Source organism: Mauremys reevesii, linkage group 3, assembly GCF_016161935.1.
Source record: "Mauremys reevesii isolate NIE-2019 linkage group 3, ASM1616193v1, whole genome shotgun sequence".
Taxonomy (NCBI): domain Eukaryota; kingdom Metazoa; phylum Chordata; order Testudines; family Geoemydidae; genus Mauremys; species Mauremys reevesii.
This window is the reverse complement of record NC_052625.1, coordinates 21,139,261-21,159,416: the sequence shown is the minus strand read 5'-3', so window position 1 is coordinate 21,159,416 and position 20,156 is coordinate 21,139,261. Positions and strand designations below refer to the sequence as shown.

Sequence of the window (20,156 nt, the reverse complement as noted above, 5' to 3'; positions counted from 1 at the left end):
AATCACTGGGCTAAAGGATAATCTCTGCTGAACTACACTTTCCTTTTGATATCCAGGCTGTCAAACTGTAGGCAGCTCAGGTACAGATGAAATAAGGGCCCATGCTTCAGGAGATCTGTTTTTTCTGCTGGTATAGTGGAGATTCCTTAGCTATCAATCAATCATGTCCAAAAATTCCCAGGACTTCTGGCTAGTGACGAACTAGAAGGATGAGTTCAGCTCTTTCCTCTTCCCTTTATGCAAACTGTCTTGTAAAGCAGCGGATTCTTCTCGACATCTGACATTATTTCCATGGCCTCTGAGAGAAGTTCTGACCTCTGGTTACTCACTTATGTTGAAAGGGACATAAACATTCATACTTCAGAGCACAAGCCAACCTCTAACAGGAGATAGGAAGAAATGTCCCTTGTGGGTTAGTTATTCCATAACTGCCCTCTACAGGTTTCTTCAACCTTCCTCTGAAGCAACTGCTACTGGCCACCGTCAGATGACATACAGGAGACTCAATGGACCACTGGTTTGAACCCATCTGTCCATTCCTATGTTTTTGTTCCAACACTACTGAATTCCATAAAAGTAAACTAAAAGGAAGGGTACCCTGACATACTGAAAAACTGTAGAGCACAAGGTGTGCGGTTCAGAAAGCTGGACGCTCTTTTTTCTGAGTGACCCACCATAACCCTGGGGCATCTTGTCTTCCAGGTATGCTCTTCACCAAGTAAGGTGTGTTCCTGTAGCAATCATACAAGGGCCAAAGTGAAAACTGGGTTGGCTTAAAGTATGTTCCTTGTACTTACCTGCCCCAAAAGAGACATTTGGACAGGATCTGAGAAGGACGTGTCCACAAATGGAATTTCTGGAGACACATTGTGAAATCCCACTCAGAGGACAGTACCAATGCATGGCATCAGCAAACATGGTCACTGGGGAAGACTAGCTACGGAGTGACTGCTGCCAGGATACAATTGATGAGATGAAGTTTTGGGTCTTTGTAAATCTTTACCAGAGTGGTAACTTTAGAGTCAAAGCCATGCCTATTTTAACCTGGTTGAACAATGTCCTGCATTGGATTCAGAATATTCTGATTTTGAACTCCAGGGGGGTTGGAATCCTTTCTAGCAGCCGGCAAGTTGGGAATGGATCTGTTTCGCTGGTCAGGGCACAAACAGTGATGTTGTCTGTAAATGGACAGAGTTGTGTAACTTGAGACCTCAGCCTTGCTGTAATACTACCAGCCATTTAAACCTCTCAACACAGAGGGTAGGTCAAAACGAAGAGTCTTGTATAGGAATTGTAAACTCTTCACACACAAATGCTCATTTTGTCTTTGTGATGCTGAAGATTTAATTGTTTGGGAAGAAAAAGGTTTAGGTCTTCCATGTGAGCTTCTGCTTCATACTTTCCCCTCTGCTAGGCAAACATTCCCTTCATGAATACCTTTGGTGTTGGCAGTGACCAATGGATTACTATGCCGGCTTTGACAAGGAGGGTTCAGGCTTCTGTTGTCTCAGCTACTAATTTCACTGGTTTCCCAAATAGCCTTGCACTTGTGAAAGTGGATGCACGGGGTATGGATGATTTTTTTCACGTTCATGAGTGTAAACAGTTTCCTTATAGCCAGAGAGTAAGAATGCTTTGCTACAAATCATATCAAGACCGAGGAAAAATTGCCATGAAAGAATATCTTACACACCACTTCAAGGATTTGACAAGAATGTAACCCTGAGAACTCTCACGCTCAAATTGAGGATCATACCCTAGAGACGATGGCCCACTTGCTTGCCACCAACTAGATTTTCCTTACTAAGTAAAAGAAATGGTCACAGTTGGAGTTTTGAAATTTGCTGTAGTGTCCTCACTCTTTTAGTCAATGGAATCTTTTGGAAGGAACTCCTTCTGGAGGCATGGCCATGTCTCTCTCTGGTAGGACTACTGCTGCACTTAGGTTCCCCAAACTTACACATTTTCCTTATCTTTTTATAACATTTTAGTTTAACATCTAGATTTAACCGGGAATGAATGGAATTCTTATGTGCCTCTGTTCTGGGCACACACTGTCTAAAGTGCTCTTTAATCCTTCAATGCTGTGCAAACCTAAGGAGAGGGGGAGTGTAGGATCCGCCGTTAGGGGAGGGGCTCTTCGTCCTCCGGGGCAGCTGGGTACCAGGCCACCTCACCACACAGGGGTGACACCACCGGCTCAGGACTCAGGCCCTCCAGCAAGGGCAGAGCAAGCAGTTCAGTCTATAAAGCCCAGGCCCTGGATCAGGGTGGGGCAACAAACACTGGTGCAGGGCTCAGGCCCTCAGGTAGGGCTGAGCAAGCAGTTCAGTCTATAAAGCCCAGGGTCAGGGTGTCGGGCGAGGGGAGACTGCCACCCGTGAGTGGGGTGGCAGGGGACGAGGCCCACCCACTCCTCTGCGTCCCAGCCCGGGGCCCTAACAGTGGTAGGCAGGCTGCTGCTGTGTCAGTGGGGATCCTGGCCGCAACACACTGACATTGGCTCTGGGTCTGCTGCAGTCAGACTAGGGTCTGCTGCCCCCGGGCCACTTCCAAACTCCCCCTCGGGGCCTACCTGGATCCTGGGGTCATCCTCCACCGGGTCCAGGTGCATGGGTTCGTCTCGGACGGGGCTGGGTGGCAGGTCCGGCAACTCCTCCGGAACGGCGGTCCAGGGGAGCTCCGGCAGCTCCTCGGGGTAGCGAGCACGGGGGAGGGTAGAAGCCTCCTGGCGCCAAGCTCCCGGAAGGACGTCCGCTCGCTCTGGTCGCTGACCTCCCACTGAGCTCGGAAGGCCCGCCTTTATACTTCCGGGTCGGCGCTTGACCCTTTGCGGGGTAGGCTCAGAGCTCTTTAGCTCCCCCCAGTCCAGCCTCTTCCTCCTCCGGGGCGGCTGGGTACCTGATAAACAGACAGGCACAATTCCCACTCCATTGTGACCTAAATTTTGGGTCCCATTCCCTGGTTGAAAGAGGCTTCCAGGCTGAAAAACAGAGATGAACAAATTACATTACTCTGCCACCTGAGAATGGGCTTCACAGAAGTAACACGTCTCTCTGCACACCCAGATATACTCGTGGGGAGAGAAGGGAGGCAGTGCGTCTAATACAGAGCACTCCAGCAGACCCGTATATAGGAGAAAACCACAGCAAACACATCCTAAAGGGTACGTCCAGACTACCCGCCCTATCGGCGGGTAGGGATCGATTTATCGGGGAATCGATATATCACGTCTCATCTAGACGCGATATATCGATCCCCGAACGCGCTCCCCATCAACTCCGGAACTCCACCGGAGCGAGCTGCGGTAGCGGAGTCGCGGACATCGATCCCGCGCCGTGAGGACCCGAGGCAAATTGAAAAGATTTAAAGCCTGATTTTTACACAACCTGCTCATTAATTGTACGTATTACTTCCTTACAAAGGGGACAATTCCTTTTGCCTTTTTGGGACCCAGAGCATATGGAGTTTCCAAGTATTATTCCTGAGCAGACTATGTCGGGTTCTCATCTCCTTGAGAATCCTCATGCTCCTGATCAAGCCTTCTCACAATGGAGTCAGGGCTTCCAATGGGTGTGTTTATGGACGCATGCATGGCACTAGTGCGCTGGTCCAACAAAGCCCCGTCCCCTCACAGAGCAAGGGTTGGTGGCTTGGAGCAGCAAGACATAGGTAACCCTCTAAGCCCCCTAAAAAGCTGCCCCCTGAACTACTTGGGCTTAGCTTGATCTTGCAGGGCTTTCCTAGCACTGCAATAGCGGTCAAAGGGAGTTACTGAGAGGTGCCGTGTTTGCGGATCCAGAGAACTTACTTGAGGAGAGGGAAAGAGGAGCAAGAAGTTGAAATGAAATCAATATGGCAGAAAAATGAACAATAATTAATTAGAAAACAAAGTTGTTGGGAGAAACTGAACCGCCAACTTGTTCTGCTGGTGGACACACTTTCTGGTGGCCTGAGGTGAAGGGTGGAGCTTAGTCCTGGGGCCTTCAGCAACAACACTGGTCCACCTCCCAGTTCTACAGGGGAGAGGAATCACCTCTTTGTTACCAGTGAGGAGAAAACCTGGGCCACAGAACAGACAAAACGTGCACATTTTATCATGTTTTCAGGTGTCCCGCTAAAGACCTCCTGTATCTTTGATAGCCAGAAGTTGATAAGATAACAGATTTAATCACATTTCCATGCTACTAATGGAGAAGTTATAGTAAATGTTATATTAGAATAGAGAATAGATATTAAAAAGGATACAATTTAATATTTGGGCTCTTAAAAGCTAAATGCCTTATTAACTGTCAGCAAAGGATATTGATATTGCTCTTATCCGGCATTGATAACAGAGACTGAAAATAACATGGCTTTGTGAGTTTCCGTATTGTACCATTTCAACCAAGATATAGGACAAATCATTTGAAATAGTTTCCATTTTCCCTGTCATGAACTAAGTAACGTGCTACTGATTCATTCTCTCTTTTTATTACCTTGCTCAGTTGCTCATTTTCGTGACGTGAGATATTAAGTTGCTCTTTCATTTTCTTTTGCTGAGCCTTGATATTAATCATTTCCTTTTTTAAAGAAGCCAACTCAGCTGCAGACAGCTTCTGCAGATGGGTAATCTCAGCTTGTTTCTCTTTCAATTCTATTTCCTGAGATTAATTTTTATCTATAGTAATAAAAAAAAAAATCAAGTGCTTAATTTGTGAAAGCAAACTATGTCAAATATGCAATATTAGCTTTTATGGATAACACTATAAAATGGCAGTATTGACAATTTTCAATTTTTCACCTAGCAATACATTTTCTTAGTATTTCAGAATATAATTACTTATGTGTTCTAAAACTGCCCTTATACCCAAACCATGACATTGGATAGCTGAGACAATTTTAGCATTGCCAGAATTCAGTTTTGCAGAAAGAACATACTGCTAGTCAAATCGCTCTATGCTCCACAATTGTAACTGTTTCTACAGTCCATCTTCACTGAGGTCCGATGGCTTGTACTCTGAAACTCATGGTTGACAGGCAACAGTACCAATGGCTAGATAAAGAATGTTGGTACCCTATTTGTCCATTTTCCTCTCTTCAAACTCCAGCATATATAAAAATGTTCAAGGTGTTTGATGAACTGATGTATAGAGTAAAATTAAGAGACACGGACAATACAAGAGATTTCCTGTATTGCAAAGAGAATTCTATTGAATAACACCAACTTACCATATGAAACAAGGTCTATGCATTCCCTTCATACAGGACAAGGAAAATTCAATGTCTCCAAGACCCAGAACTTGGTGAGAAAGAGGAGCAGACAGAGGGGAAGGGAAATGATAGCAATCAACAGTTATTTGAAATATATCAACACCTAGGATGGAGAAGGATTATTTAGGGTGCTGATTCAAAGGGAGGTGTGGTGGGCCGGTTGCCCGCTCTAGCCCTGAAGGGGTTGCAACAGCCCTGAAGAGGGCTGGGGAAAGCAGCAAGCCTGGGCTGATTGGGGAGGCAGCTACAGCTGGGCCAGGCCCCAATCAGGCCACAGCTGGCCCTTATAAAAGGGCTGTGAGCCAGGCACTCAGTCAGTCAGTCTCCCTCTAGCTCTGAAGGGAGAGGGACCTGGCTGCTGGGAAAGCTAAGGGTACTAGAGTGAAGCAGGGCTAGGGAAAGGCCAGAGGAGCTGGGGAGCTCCAGACTGGCAACTCCCCAGGCCGCAGGGCCTTGTCCAAGTCCCACAGAGGTACTGAGTTGCAGGGAAAGGCAGCAGGTCCAAAGTCCCCCAGCCAATGATGAGTGGCCATTACAGACTGCAGTCAGCCTCAGTGAAAGGGGGCTAGATGGTACTGGCAGTAGCCACTGAGACAAGGTGGAGAATAGGGGGTGGGGATTCCCTGGGGTGGGGAGACCCAGATAGTGGATTTCTGCTGGGAGCAGGAGCTGACGGGGAGGGCACCGGGGTCTGGGAGGGACATGGGGGCCAGTGAGGAGAGGGATAGTGACCAGCAGAGGATGCTCCATCTAGAAATGAGCTCAGTCCCTGGATGACCTGAAGGAGGCACCGCAAGGGTGAGAGGATAATCAGAGACTTGTTAGAGAGGAAGGACTCCGGGGGTTAAGGGTGACAGCCTAGGACTCTGGGCACCCACATTCAGTTATGTTTCAATTAAGGACAAGGTATTGTTGGTTGCAGTGCAAAGTTACAGCACAAACATCTTCTGACTTATTTTTTGTTCATAATTATTCCCTCCAGAAAATGGAGATAATGCTACCATTTGACACCTTAAGAACCACAGCTAGAAGATAGCGAAAGCAAGAAAATGGACTTAGAAGGCGTTACATTTTATTAGCTAGCCGAAAGTGCTGCCACTTGCCTAAAATAAGATCAAAACACAAAGCACGTCTTTGGATGGCCTCATGGATTGGAGAGTGCAAAATACTGATTAAAATGGGAGCAGGACTGGGTCCATACATTTAATTTTGAAATCTCATTAAGTAAGGTTAGACTTCTACAGGGATAAGCGGGAGCAGTCTCCTGCTAAATAGCCATTGTAAAGAAGAATTACCTGTTCTCTTAAACCTCAATCTGCAAATTGCATTTTCCCAACCAAATAGACAAATGTAGGGAAAAGTCAAATTACGGCTCGGCAGGTAACATTTCATCACGTTTAAGCTTAATGGAGTCCATATACAAGCTAAAGGATAATAGTTTGAGGTATATTTGTTTGCTTGGGATTTTAAAACACAGGAGCACATGGTAGTATTTAATGTGCTGATCATATAGTTCTCTTTGGGACATATTTATTCCTCATTTTAAATTGCTTTAAAACCATATAATTTTATGAGTTAGTACTATATATTTGTATAAAGAAGTTCCATCTCAGTTTGGAAAGAGAATTGCGTGTATTAGCTGAAAGTTAATTTAACTATATCACACAATGGGAACTTTTTTTTCTTGGGTATTCTTCAAATCACCATTGATAATGAGGTTTAAAGAACCTCCACATTGAAGTTATAGTTTGTAACAGGATTTAAATAGGTAGAAATGTGTATCTCACTTTTCATCTCTTCCGCATAATTCTGGGTCTCCTTCAGAAACTGTTTAGCTGTTTTCAGTCCTTCTTGCAGCTGATGGATTTCTTGAGATTTTTGATCAGACTGGCAGCGAAGAAGGTTTTTTTCCTCCATTTCCTACAACAAAACATTAGTTACAAAACAGTTGATTAAGTCAATAGAGAGTAGTGTGATGTGGTATACTACCCATCTGAGTGCCATGAAGACTCTGGAAAGTTGAACCTTGGTTTCTAAACACATACATGAGTTAGGAACACAAACGGCACTCTTGGCAGTCCTCAGAGGGCAGACAATCCTTTTGGGACGTCTCCCAGCTGGCACAGATCACAGCAGTACTTAGGTGGCTCAGGATATGGAACCAGGGAGCTGCAACCAGTTCTCTGGTGCCTGCCCATAGCAGATCTTGACACAGGATAGAATCCAGCCCACAAAAACTGAGCGTCAGTGAAGTTAAGTGATTTGCCCATAGCCACAGAGGGGAGTCAGTATCAGAACACGGGAGAACTTTCCAGTTCTAGCTGCTGTTCTCAGACCACCCATCCCTCAGTGTGGATGAGTCAAATATATGAAGTTGCTCTTGGGAACAAGATAGCATTAGATGTGAAGTCTTATTAGTCAGTAATACCTGGGGGCTCGGGATAGTACATTTTCTAAGCATCTTTTTTTCCAAAAAAGTTAAGAAAAGTTAAAATACCCCATACAACTATGTCCTACCTGGGAACTGAAATAAAAGTTATTTCTAAGAAACTAACTCCTTCCACCCATCTGTTCCTGCATTGCTGGGTAACAGATGGCATGGCACTGGTGGGATTCTACTGGAAGAAGCAAGCCATCATTTCTTCATCTACTTACTACGAGCAGATGGGCACCAGTGCACAGAGGCCAAATTCAAGAAAAGGGAGGGTCTGGATGGAAAACAAATTAAAACCTTGCCGACACAGCAAGTCTGTATTTTCAGCTATTTAAACAAGTCACCCAAAGAACATAACTAGAAGCATCAACGGTTTTAGTTATTTTCCTTTTGTCTCACAACCTCCTAGTCCAAAATATCCAACTGCTATACCAGAACAAACACACACACACACACTCTCTGCTATCAATCATTCTAAAAGACACAGGTGTCAAGAGACAACATTTACAGACAATGCTGATGTGTAACAAATGTTTCAAAGCTGTATGAATTATCAGCTTCCTGTGTTCAAAATATCAACAAAATTCAAGTGGTTCAAATGGCTGAAACGCCCACCCCTCTTGCTGTGACTCAGCACAAGTGGCTCTGATTAAGAAGCATTCAACAAAAAGCTGGAACCAACAACCTAACATAGCTGCAAAAAAAAAATAAAAAAAATCCCATGCTCTGATGCTGAACGTTCACAAAACCATTTACAAGAAATGCATTCTCCTACCTTAATCTGGTAAGGCTACATCCCCTCATTTGTATTTACAATTTGGCCTCAACCACATAGGCCATCATTAACTCTTGCTCGAATCATCGCAATCCAACGTATTTAGACTTGAATGCTTCTGCCCTGCAAAATCTGCAAGAGTTACAGAACACAGCAGCACACCTCCTCAGTAATACAGGTTCACTTGAGTACATCAGTCCTATGTTTCACTCACTCCGCTCATTCCCCAACAGAACACTGAATCAAATCTCGGTCTTTATTTTCAAAGCTGTAAAGGAAATGGGCCCAATATACCATCTTACTCTCTCAGACTTCAGTAGCTGTGTTCCTCAGGAACAACTGTCTACACATCAGAAGTAAAACTAGCAGATGCAGCAGACAGGGCTTTTTCAGGAGCTGGCCCAATACTATGAAATTCACTCCAGCAAAAACTGAGAATGACAACTAACATCACCATTTTTCGTATTTAAACCCCCTCCCCCCCAACACACACACTCTTTGCCCTCTGGGACAGTGATTTTCAACCTCTTTGCCATTTGCAGACCCTAGAAAATTTCAAATGGAAGTGCAGACCTCTTTGGAAATCTTAGACATGGTCTGTGGACCCCCACAGGCCACGGCTTGAAAACCACTGTTCCGCTGTAACAACAACCTTTCGAGAACCCCTTAGACAGGGGTCTGTGCACCACAGGTTGAAAACCACTGCTCTGGGGGATATGGGAGAAATAGAAACCTCAAATAACCTCAAATAACAGATGCTAGTCACCTTAATTATTCTTAATTATTCTGGAAAGCATTCAGATACAACAGCAATTGGCACAATAGAAGAACTTAAAAAAACCCAATCGCTGATGTTGCTTCTATGACTATTCTGAGTTCTCTTCCCTTTCATTTTCCTTCTAACGCCAAATTAAAGGAAAAATCTTTTAATCTACAATCAAGGTTTTTTAAAAATCAAAAGTTACAGCCAGATGCTTTTTGTGTAAATTGGAATAACTTTACTGATTTCAATGGAGCTATGCTGATATATGCCAGAGCAGGATCTGGCTTCATAGTTAAATTTTGTTGATAATGCTAGTCTATAGTGCTTGAAGAGTTAAAATGTACAAATCATTTGGGGGATTTTCCCACTCCTCCATGAAATCTTAGAATTAAGCAAAACACACTTATACTTAGGAAGCAGCTAATGTTTCTAGAAGTTCCAAATCAACTCAAACAGATATTTAATATATTTTATTTTTTAAGACTAAACAAAGAGTCTACATAATTAGATTAGACAAATAATTCCATATGAACTGTAACCCTATCTGAGGTATGCTGGTGCAAAATCATTTTTTTAAACTCTGACCATACAACCAATTTTTGGCCTGGAGTCAGTCCATATGGAATCAATTGCAAAAACTGCAAGATCGGGGCCTTATTTTGTATCACAGCTATAGGTCTTGTGACAGGGTCGGGCCAGAGGGCTACAGGAGAGTGAGCCTATTGGGATCCAGGAAGTGGGGAGCCCACTGCTAAAAGATCACCCCAGCCTTAAGGGGGGATCCACAGGACCTGGAAAGCAAGTGGTTTCAGGAGACAACTAATGAAATAACAAGGACAGACGTGCTGTCAAAGGGTCAGTCGAAGGGAACCTGATGGGGACACCGAGCAGAGAACCCCAGACAGCTCCCTCTGCTCCTCGAAGGCATCACGGGAGTCAGTGAACGCCACCCAGAGGAACTCTGCCCAGATGCGTGAATGGATGGAGGACCGGAAAGAGGCCCCACAGTTACAGGAGACTCCATTGGCCAACCTCCTCTCCCTGGTTTTATAGACAGCCATTTCAGCCAGGGCCAGGAGGAGGTTGACCAAGAGGTCCCATGACTTTGTGGGGCCACCAATAGCCAGTGCATAAATAAGGAGGTGAGGGGAAAAGTGCAGCCAAAGACGCAATTGGATATCTGTGAGGAGCCAGAATAGAGGCTGCAGCTTGGCGTACTCCAGGTAAACGTGCACCAGAGTCTCCCTCACGCCGAGGAAAGGGCAGGTGTCCAGGACAGGGGTGAACTGCGCCAATTACATGCTCGTGCTCACATCCCCTAAAGGAGCCACCAACTGACATCCCCGGCGAGCTTTGGGAGCAGGGTGGAGTATAGACTGGCCCACCGGGGCTCCCCACCCTCTAGAGGAGGCAGGAAGTCCCTCCACTTTGTGTCAGGGTGGGACGCGAAGGTGAGGAAGTGCAAGGTGTGGAGCACGAGCACATACAGATGTTTCCTTGGCACAGTCTGGAAACAAACTGGCGTCAAGTCGTGCAGCCGGCTTACAGTGAAGGGGCAGGGAAACCGGTTGGGTCCACAACGCAGGGGCCCGCTACAGGAGAGCGAGAGAAGGCAGAAATATTAGCCCCAGATTAAGCAGGTCCTTTTCCCCTGGGTAAGATAACAGGGCAGTTCCAGAAAAATCAGGAATTTGCTGGAACCAATTAAGGCAGGTAGGCTAATTATGACACCTGGAGCCAATTAAGAAGATCCTAGAATCAATTAAGATAGGCAGGCTAATCAGGGCACCTGGTTTAAAAAGGACCTCACTTCAGTCAGTGAAGGGTGCGCAAGGCGCTAAGAGTGAGAGGGCCTGCGGCTGGAGGACTGAGGAGTACAAACGCTATCTGGCATCAGGAGGAAGGTCCTGTAGTGAGGATAAAGAAGATGTTGGGAGGAGGCTATGGGGAAGTAGCCCAGGGAGTTGTACCTGTCACACGGGTGTTACGTGTAACACTGTAGACAGCTGCGATCCACAGGGCCCTGGGCTGAAACCCAGAGTAGAGGGCGGGCCTGGGTTCCCCCCATTCTCCTCCCCCCTATTGGATATAAAGAGGAGTTGACTTGGACTGTGGGTCCCACCAGAGGGGAAGGTCCCTGGCCTGTCCCCCTGACCCACTAGGTAGGTCAGCAGAGACTGTGGGGATTGTTCTCCTTCCTTTTCCTCATGCTGGCCAGTGATGGGGTTAGCTGAGTGAATGGCAGGTTTGAGCCACAAAACTGGCCAAACTGAAGGCTGCCCTGAATCTCTGAGGTGAGCAAATCCGCCAATAAGTGCAGGACCCACCAAGGCAGAGGAGGAACTTTGTCACAGTCTTTTAAGATGGTCCAAAAGAGGACAGCCAGAATAAGACAGTATCGAAACACAACTTCTGGTGGAAATACACTATTCTCCAACACAGAGCTTGCAGAGTTCCCCTGGGAGTCAGTAAGGCATAAATGGCACCAGTTCTTACTGATTTCCAGTTTAAATTATTAATTATTCCAGTTCCTTTGACTGGTTTGCTAGTAAAGCCTGTTTTGCTCTGCACAGCTTCTGTGTTAAGCTCACTGGAGTCCTTTTTCCAAACGGTGTTTCACTGCTATTGCCTATGAGGAAAACACATCACATTTTATTTGTAGTCATATTTAATCTATTTTAAAAAATTAAAAATTCCTGATGTCCCCGTAAACGATGAGCTCCAAAGATAGTTAGAAAACAAAGCAAAAAGAATAAGCCATGTTCTGCTTCCTCCTACAGAAAGAGAAGTTTGGAGTAACTGTTGACTTCTGTGTTGTATAACTAAGAGCAGAATTTGGCCCTAAACCTTGAAACTCAGCACGATGGCTTCAAAAAAAAGTACAATTAAAAATAGCTCAGATATCTGAAAAATCCATCCTCCTTTCACTCTCTAATCCTGGGTTCTAGATTCTGTATCATACCAAAAACAGTACAGGTTACGGTAACACAAATCTTTAACTCAAGACTGGGCAAGGTTATGAACAATATTTTCAGGCACATTTTCAAGTATATAGTTGTAATGTATAAATATAGTCATAATTTAAGCAATAGTTATAGTACAGTCTGGTAATCATTGGGAATCCTAACCAGTGCTTTCTTTTAAGCTCAATCATAAGGGCAGCAGATTCAACACTTGCTCTCCATTTTTTTTTAACATAACATATTTTGTCAAAGCGAGCACCTATTGGGATTAGAAGATCCTTCCCCATTCCCACTCAGTCCTCAACTGTTCACTTGAGAGGTAACATTTAGGTGTTGGACTGATGATCTGCTATCACCAAATATGCCATTGAACAGCCAACAAACAGAAAGCATCAATACCAAACTGGACTCAATTCTGTACAATTGAAATACCAAGAAATTGACAAATTACCTTTTCCACTTACCATATATTCAAGGAATAGGTTACATGTTCGAAAACCAGTATTAGTACACCTTATTTCCCCGTTTTTATGGACCAACAAAGACATTCAGCTTGCACCTCTGTCTCCATAACCACATTCTTCGGGGGTAAGGGAAATTAGTGTCGTGCTATCCTCAATCTTAAATTGATCACCTGACTTTATATCGCTATGTAAACCAGGAAGTTAACAAGAGCATAACTGTAACACCATCAAATTCTAACTGGTTTTCAACCTTTTTAATCCGTTTTATATCCGTCATAATAGCTCTATAGTACTCCAAATTAAAAAGGAAGTAAATTTATTACCAACGTCAAGAGAGAAAAAAATGAGAATGACCTAGTTCCAGTCTAGAAAGGAGTAGGCTTTTCTGGATAAAAACCTATAGACGTCCAAGTTTCAGTATGAATCAAGTGTTTCAAGAGTAAACCTGGAAAGAAGAGTATGTGTAGAGAAAATACTAACCACCTCTGTAGAAAAGGTTTGATTAACGTGCTCACACAGCTAGGATGACACATAGCTATGGCGGACAGCTATCGTGGACAAATTTACAACCTCTGTATTAAGTCAGTGTAGACCATGTCTATCATAAATAAAAAAGCAGTTTTCTATTAGAGAGTGGGGGTAGAAAAGAAGCAGTGCTCGTATCAGAACAAGGCTAAAGGGAACGGTTGTAGGGCATTACCCCCAGACTGCCTTTGGGCCCATCTGCTACCTCAGTTTACCTTCACTCTTGCATCAAACCAGATATCACATGTGGCGATTTTACAGTAGTGCTCTCTTCCAGGTTGGTTTATTATCATAACACAAGTTTTTCCAGGTCTTGATCAGAGCATGCCCATCCTTGTAGTCCAACCCCTCCTAGCTGGGACTTCTGCATCCTGCAGGCCCATCAATGGAGGCTTATCCTGCACCGCTTCCAGTTCCTTGTAAATCTCTACCCCCAAAAGGCTTCTGCCTCGGAGTTCTAGAAAATTGCCACCTGTCCTCTTCACAGGCCCTCTGCCTGGGCACTAAGGAGAGAGAGTCTCTCTCTGGCCTCTCTCACACATTTTGTGTCTCTCTCTTTATTGACCACAGGCTGCCCTTTTACCTGTCAGCAGGCCCGGTTTAGATGCATGCTTCTGTCACATGACCCTTGTATTTATTCCCATCATACAGGAGCTGGGCTACACCTGACAACAGCTGCTGCTGTGCCCCAGTCTTTTAATGGACCAGCTCACCCTGTGACAGGAACATACCACAGCTTGCTCTGACCTGTGATATGTTTAGTTGCACTTAAATATTAGTCACATATAGATCTTCACACTAGTGCTAGTGCTTCCCCTCTGCTTTCTCCTAAGCACCCTCCTATCCTCCAGCAAGACACTTGCTCCATCCCATGTCCTCAAGTACACTGGGGTGGCCTTTGGGTGGATGGCCAGGGACCAAATGACAGGCCTACTGCTGAAGCCACTGGGATGAGGAGGGCTCACTCTCAGACACCGTGGAAGATTCTTCCCTAGGAAGAGACTAGAGTGGAGCTGAGGTGGCCTCATGCTGGTAGCCATGGCTTGTTGGGGATCACCCTTACACCAGGGAGCAGCACCACGGGGAAAGTGACCCGTGTCTCAGAGCTGGAGATGCGCTTCACGGTACCGAGGACTGCTGCCGGGAAGGTGGAGGCCAGCGACATGATGATGGGGAGCGTCAGGCTGGGGAGCGGTGCCACATCGAAATCCCAGAAGGTAGCCTCATCACAGATTTCCCTTTAGAGGAAACCGCCTTTGAAAGGTCTCCCAAAGATGGGCCTAGGTCCCCATGCATGGGTGGCACAGGGAGAGACATCAAGTCTCTTGCTGCTCGCAATGCCTCCAATGTTGAAGGTGCCATGAAATGTCGTGGGCCCTGACGGCTCCCAAGAGTAGGTGCTAACTACTAACACTACAGTAACGAGATACAAGAAAAAACTCAGAGTCCAAAGTTAAAGAAACCACTATCGGACTTGTGAAAACAAGGAGCGTTCCAATAACCGTAACTGGTGCAAAGAAGGAACTGAGCGGGCTTGGGGCCAGCAGGGCCCAATGTACCGGCGCATAAGCACAGGGCTCCAGAGGTTGCCAAAGCCGGCCCTAGGGGTACCATTAGGGGAAAAAAATACTGACAGCGTGCACGTGGGCACGCACACATCAAATATGGAATCGACATGAGCAAGCACTCAAAAAAGAAGAATCCAGTCTTGCGTGCCTGAAGCACATATGCACCTAGAGTGGGATCTACACGGACAAATACTCAATGAATAACTTGTTCACTCTGGTAATAGTGGTCTGGAGGCAACTTTAAACTTGTGAAAAAAAATGGGTCTTGTCTTACCTTTTCCTTCTCTTTTATTTTCTATTCTAAGGAGTGACGATTGCGTTCTACAATTCGTCTTTGATGATTCAGTAGTTTCCCATTTTTGCACCACCATTTCATGCTATAAAGAAGTTTAATCATAAATCACAGTGATGCAAGGGGAATATTTATTATTTCTACTACAATAGCAATCCCACCCCTGCAATCAGGATTGAAAGCCCACTTTAGTAGGCACTTAAAAAAAATGAAATACATACGAGGAAGTCATGGTCTCTGCCCCAAAACTGCTTACAGTCTTCCATGACGGAGTGAACGCCCACAACACAGGCATTCCATACCAAACTGATAACAGATTACACTTGGCTATAATACAAGTGTGTGCTAAGTTTCCATAAGTAAGCAGCAAAACTAAAAAAACTAGAAGTGTTTAGGCACAGGATAAATTCAATGCAACTTTCAATTTACAATGAATCAGCACATTGATTCAACAGAAAACAATTACTGAACTATTTTGAACAGCAAGAACAGAACAATTTTCATTGTTTGAAGTAGGTTAGACTGAAATTTTAAACTGAAAGTCAATATGCTAAGAATTTCCGTTTTAGAGGAAATTCTCCTATTAGAAGTGTTTCAGTTTATCTGTCATTTTATTAAAATAATATACTGCTTGTAATTTTGGTGGTTGATAGAGAACTAGAGTACACTGAAACTCCATTTAATAAATTCCCAGTGTAATTTCTATTGTGAAAACAATCTGCTGATAAAAGTCTGAAAGTTGCCCAAAGCACACTACTATACATTTTCTCAGAACACAATACTACCGGGTGTAATACTACTGCTCCTTTGCCTCTTACAGTTTCATTGTGTTCACGTTTTTATTTTCTGAAATCTTTTCTTTAAGACAGGTAACTATTCTTAAAGGTAATAAAAAAGGGAACCGCTGATAAGATTTAAATCATCTTTGTGGTTGGATGCTTTTAAACCAAAAGATAATTTACTTGAATATAATTTTAAAGGGATGTGAAAAATGCTACTGGCATATGTGGAGATATATTTCATTTTAAATGTATGCTTTATTGAAGTGAGGTCCTGCTTACACATTAATAAATTAGTGAGAATATTATTGGAATAGAACATTGTGACAAGAGCATCTCCTGTTGCTTCAGCTTCGATGTATTTATGGAATGTAAATATGGTGAAAAGCCAATGATTTTCACAGAAGGAGACAGTGGTGCTGTTAAAATGTCTTTTTATGACACTTTCAAATGGCTTTAGTATATATAAGATATCTGTGTTTCTTAGATATTTGTTATCGTTGTTCAGTCTACCACAATAACAATATGGCATTGCTGGCTGCCTCATTAGGGAGCTGGCATACTCTTTGTTCAGTCTATCAGAGCAACTTCTGCACCTTGAAAACTTTTTCTTTGTGGATATCTTCCCCACAGCACACACCCATGTAACTGGTTAAAAAAAAAGGGGGGGGGGAAGGAACTGATCACTAATCCCAAAAGGCACAGGACAGCAGATGATCCCACTAGTTTCCATGGTTCTCCTGCTATGCTGTCCAGTATATCAATGCAGTGGGAGATCTACTAAACCAAACCACTTCATGCAGTGGCAAGGAAGCTCCTGCAGAGAAAGGAAGTGCTGTGCAGGCTGCTGAAATCTTGCCCACCCTATCCCATATAGCAAAGTGTAGGTCCCATTACAGGTATGGGAAGGTAGGGGCCAACTAAGGATTTGCCTCTATGGGCTGGTCTACACTGGGGGGGGGGAGAGAAGGGAAATTGATCTAAGATACACAACTTCAGCTACGCTATTCACATAGCTGAGCTCGAAGTATCTTAGTTCGACTTACCTAGCTGTCCTCACGGCTGCAAATCGCCCGCCACGGCTCCCCTGTCAACTCCGCTTACTGCTTCTGCTGAGGTGGAGGCGGTGCCCGACTCCTCGCCCCGCCCCACACTCACCGGAGCGCCCGGGGCTGCCGGGTCCCCGCTCCCTTCCCCAGCGCTCAGGTTCGAACAACCGGCGCCGCACGGTCAGTCACACCCACCCACCCCCAGGATAGCGCTGATTGGCCATTAGCGCAGCCACTCACGAACCAGCAGCCACCATGGCCCAATGAGCTGTTTATTAGGGAGGTTCGGCAGCAACACGTCACCCAGTGTGGCCAATGGGAAGGTAGATCGCTCAGCGAGCCAGGGCTGCGTTCTGTGGGGCGGGGGAAAGGCAGCGTGGAAATGTTCTGGTGCCGGATAGTGAGCGGCGCGTCTGTTCTAACTGTGCACATCTGCCCCCCCCACCCCCACCAGGGCTGACCCTGCAGCTGGGCTCCTACTTACCTCAGTGGGACTCTTGCCTAGAGATCAGCTGCCTGGCATGGTGCCTACAAAGCCCGCTGGTCTTGGCTAGACAGGCGAGAAGCTGCGCCTGTTCCTTTCCTTACGCCTTTCTTTCCTTCCTCTAATGCCTAGTTCAAGGGGGGGGGGAACATCCCCACAATACAAGTTGCTCAGAAAGCTCTGCCAGCTCTTCACCCTACTTCACCTCAGGGCAGTGCCCGGGCGAGGGGAGTGAGGCACTTGCCTCAGGTGCAGAAACTGGCGGAGAAAGAAAAAAAAAAGCCGCTGGCCCGGAGATATTTATAACCCAGGTGATCCCCCTCCCTGGCCCCACCTGCTGCCCCCCCACGCCTCCCATGAGTGCCCCCCAGCCCCAACTTCCTCCCACCCCCCTCCTTCTGGACAGAGCAGCTCCATGCTGCCTCCCTGCAGCAATTGCTGCCGCAGGGTCCTAGCGCCCCCCATTTCCTGACCCTGAGCCTGCCCTTCCACCTCAGACTTTTCCAACGAGACCCTCCAGCAGCACAGAGCCCCTCTCCCTCCGCCCGCAGTCACTGCTCCTGCCCCATGCTGGGCAAGAAGGTAGCCCCATCCCTCGCCCTCAGTGAGGTTACAGTCAGGGGCAACAGCAGGGGCAGAGCCGCATGCAGCACCTCCTGGCACCCACCACAGGGGAAGTGAGGGAGATTCCTGGACCTGAGAGGGTCCCTAGGAGCCAATGCAGTGACAGTGGTGGAGGTGAATGTGCTGCAGGGGCAGGAAAGGGGGCTCTTCCCCAGAGCTTGCTGCTGCCAGCAGGAAAGGGCTGGGGAAGTCCTCCTCTCTGGCCCCTGTCCCGGGCAGCCTGCCTGCACCCCAAACTCAGCCCCAGCCCGGCCCCACCCCAGAGCCCACACCCCAGTCAGAGCTTTCACCCTCCACTGCACCCTCTGCCCCCACCACAAACCCTTCATCTCCAGTCCCAACCAGAGCCCTCATCCCCCTGCATGCTGCCCCTCTCCCCAGCCCTGAGCCCTTCCCATTCCCAGCCCCAGACAGAGCCCTCACCTGAGCCCCTCCCACACTCCAAACCTCTCACCTTCAGCCACAGTCCTCATCCCTGCACCCCATCCCTCTGCACCCCTTCCATCCCCAAACTCCCTACCAGAACCAGCACCCTCCCTCCGTACCCCTCCCACCCCCAAACTCTCTTCCAGAGCCTGCACCCCATTCCCTGCCCCAGCCTAGGGCCTGCACCCCAGACTGCCTCCCTCACCCAAACTCCCTCCCAGAGCCGTGGGCAGAGTTTGGGCAGAGCGGGTTCTGGGCACCACCAAAATTTCTACAAACCTGCCACCCTTGATCCTGGCTGCAAACCTGAACTCCCAGCATTCTCAGGACACATGCTGATCCCTAGTGGCCACTGCTGATATCCAGCACCTCCCTCCTCTCTTAACCTGTGAGTCCCTCTCTGCATTGGAACTAGACTGGAACCAAAGACCATCTTGGAAGCAACATTACCAGCCCAAGCAGTCAAAAATCATGAGTTGACCCCAAAATCACAGGTTTTACTGCCGCCACTTCATTCATTCTTCGGCGGCAGGCCCTTCCTCCGAGAGGACTGAGGACCTGCCGCCGAATTGCTGCAGAAGAGCCAGCCCTGGGGAGGCGCAATTTTATATTCTTGCCTGGGGCTCAAAAATACCTAGTAACGGTTCTGCATCAGGGTCTCAAACTCAAATGACCATGAGGACTAGTACATTGTCCTGAGGACTGCATTTACTGACACACACACCCCCATGCCTCCTTGGCCCCACCCCATTCCAACCCCTTCCCCAAAATCCCCCAACTCTGCCCCTCCCTGTCCCCAGGGGTGCAGGAGGGTGAGGGGTGTGACAGGGGCTGAGGGCAGGGTGTGGGGTGAAGGAGGATGCGGGGTGCAGGGTGAAGCAGGGGCTCAGGAAGGGGTCAGGACAGAGGATGCCGGGGGCGGCCCGGGTCTCAGGGCAGGGGGGCGGGGTGCCGCAGGGGTTGCAGGGCCGGGGATCGGGCCAGGAGGGGTGCGGGGGGGGGCCGGCGGGCGGGGTGCGGCGGGGGGGTCGGGGCGGGGGGGTGGGGTGGGGGGGGGGGGTGGCGTGCCGCGGGGGGTCGGGCCAGGAAGGGTGTGGGGTGCGGCAGGGGTCGGGATGCAGGAGGGGTGCGGCAGGGGTTGCAGGGTGTGGCAGGGGTTTCAGGAAGGGGTCAGGCCAGGAGGGGTTCGGACAGACTGCGATTTAGAAACACATGCCATTGTGCCAGTACTCACTTCTTATTTACAGACCCGGCGCCCTCTCCTCGCTTCACAGGCAGGCATTTTTTCAGGGCTTGGGGAGGTGTTGTTTGACTAAATGGAAAAAGAGAGAGAAGAAAGGCCCAGACCCAGGATGGGTTTGCTGCTGCTGTGCTCAGATTCCGCGCGGAGCGGAGCCTGGCGTTCTCCCTGTCCCTGGAGAGGTGTGTACGATCGTGTGTGTGTGTGATCACCCTGTAAGAGAGAGATCGCTCTGTGTGTGTGTGATCGCTGTGTGTGTGTGATTGCCGTGTGTGCGATCAGCCTGTCTCTTGTGTGTGATCATGACCTTGGCTGCGTGTGTAAAATCACCCTATCTGTGTGAGATCAGTGTGTGTGTGTGTGTGTGTGTGTGTGTGTGTGTGTGAGAGAGATCACCATCTGTGTATAATCATCCTGTGTGAGATCTCTGTCTGTGTGTGTGAGAGATCACCGTGTGTGTGTAACCCCGTGAGATCGCCATGTGTGGGATCACTGGGTGTCTGTTATCACGCTGTGT

The 20,156-nt window shown here is 47.2% G+C and overlaps 1 long non-coding RNA gene across 3 annotated transcripts; it reads right to left on the bottom strand.

The window, feature by feature from the left end:
• Positions 1–7,125: 7,125 nt before the first annotated feature.
• Positions 7,126–19,953, bottom strand: LOC120401328. Of its 3 annotated transcripts, XR_005596379.1 has the most exons (4): positions 19,634–19,953; positions 16,863–17,607; positions 15,020–15,122; positions 7,137–7,173 (listed from the first exon to the last, which is right to left on the bottom strand). It is a non-coding gene; the product is annotated as an uncharacterized LOC120401328 (long non-coding RNA). The 3 variants fall into 3 exon arrangements; XR_005596380.1 differs by lacking the exon at positions 15,020–15,122 and having other exon boundaries at positions 7,126–7,173; positions 19,634–19,950; XR_005596378.1 differs by lacking the exons at positions 7,137–7,173; positions 15,020–15,122 and adding an exon at positions 15,669–16,464 and having other exon boundaries at positions 19,634–19,948.
• Between the last annotated feature and the right edge of the window lie 203 nt (positions 19,954–20,156).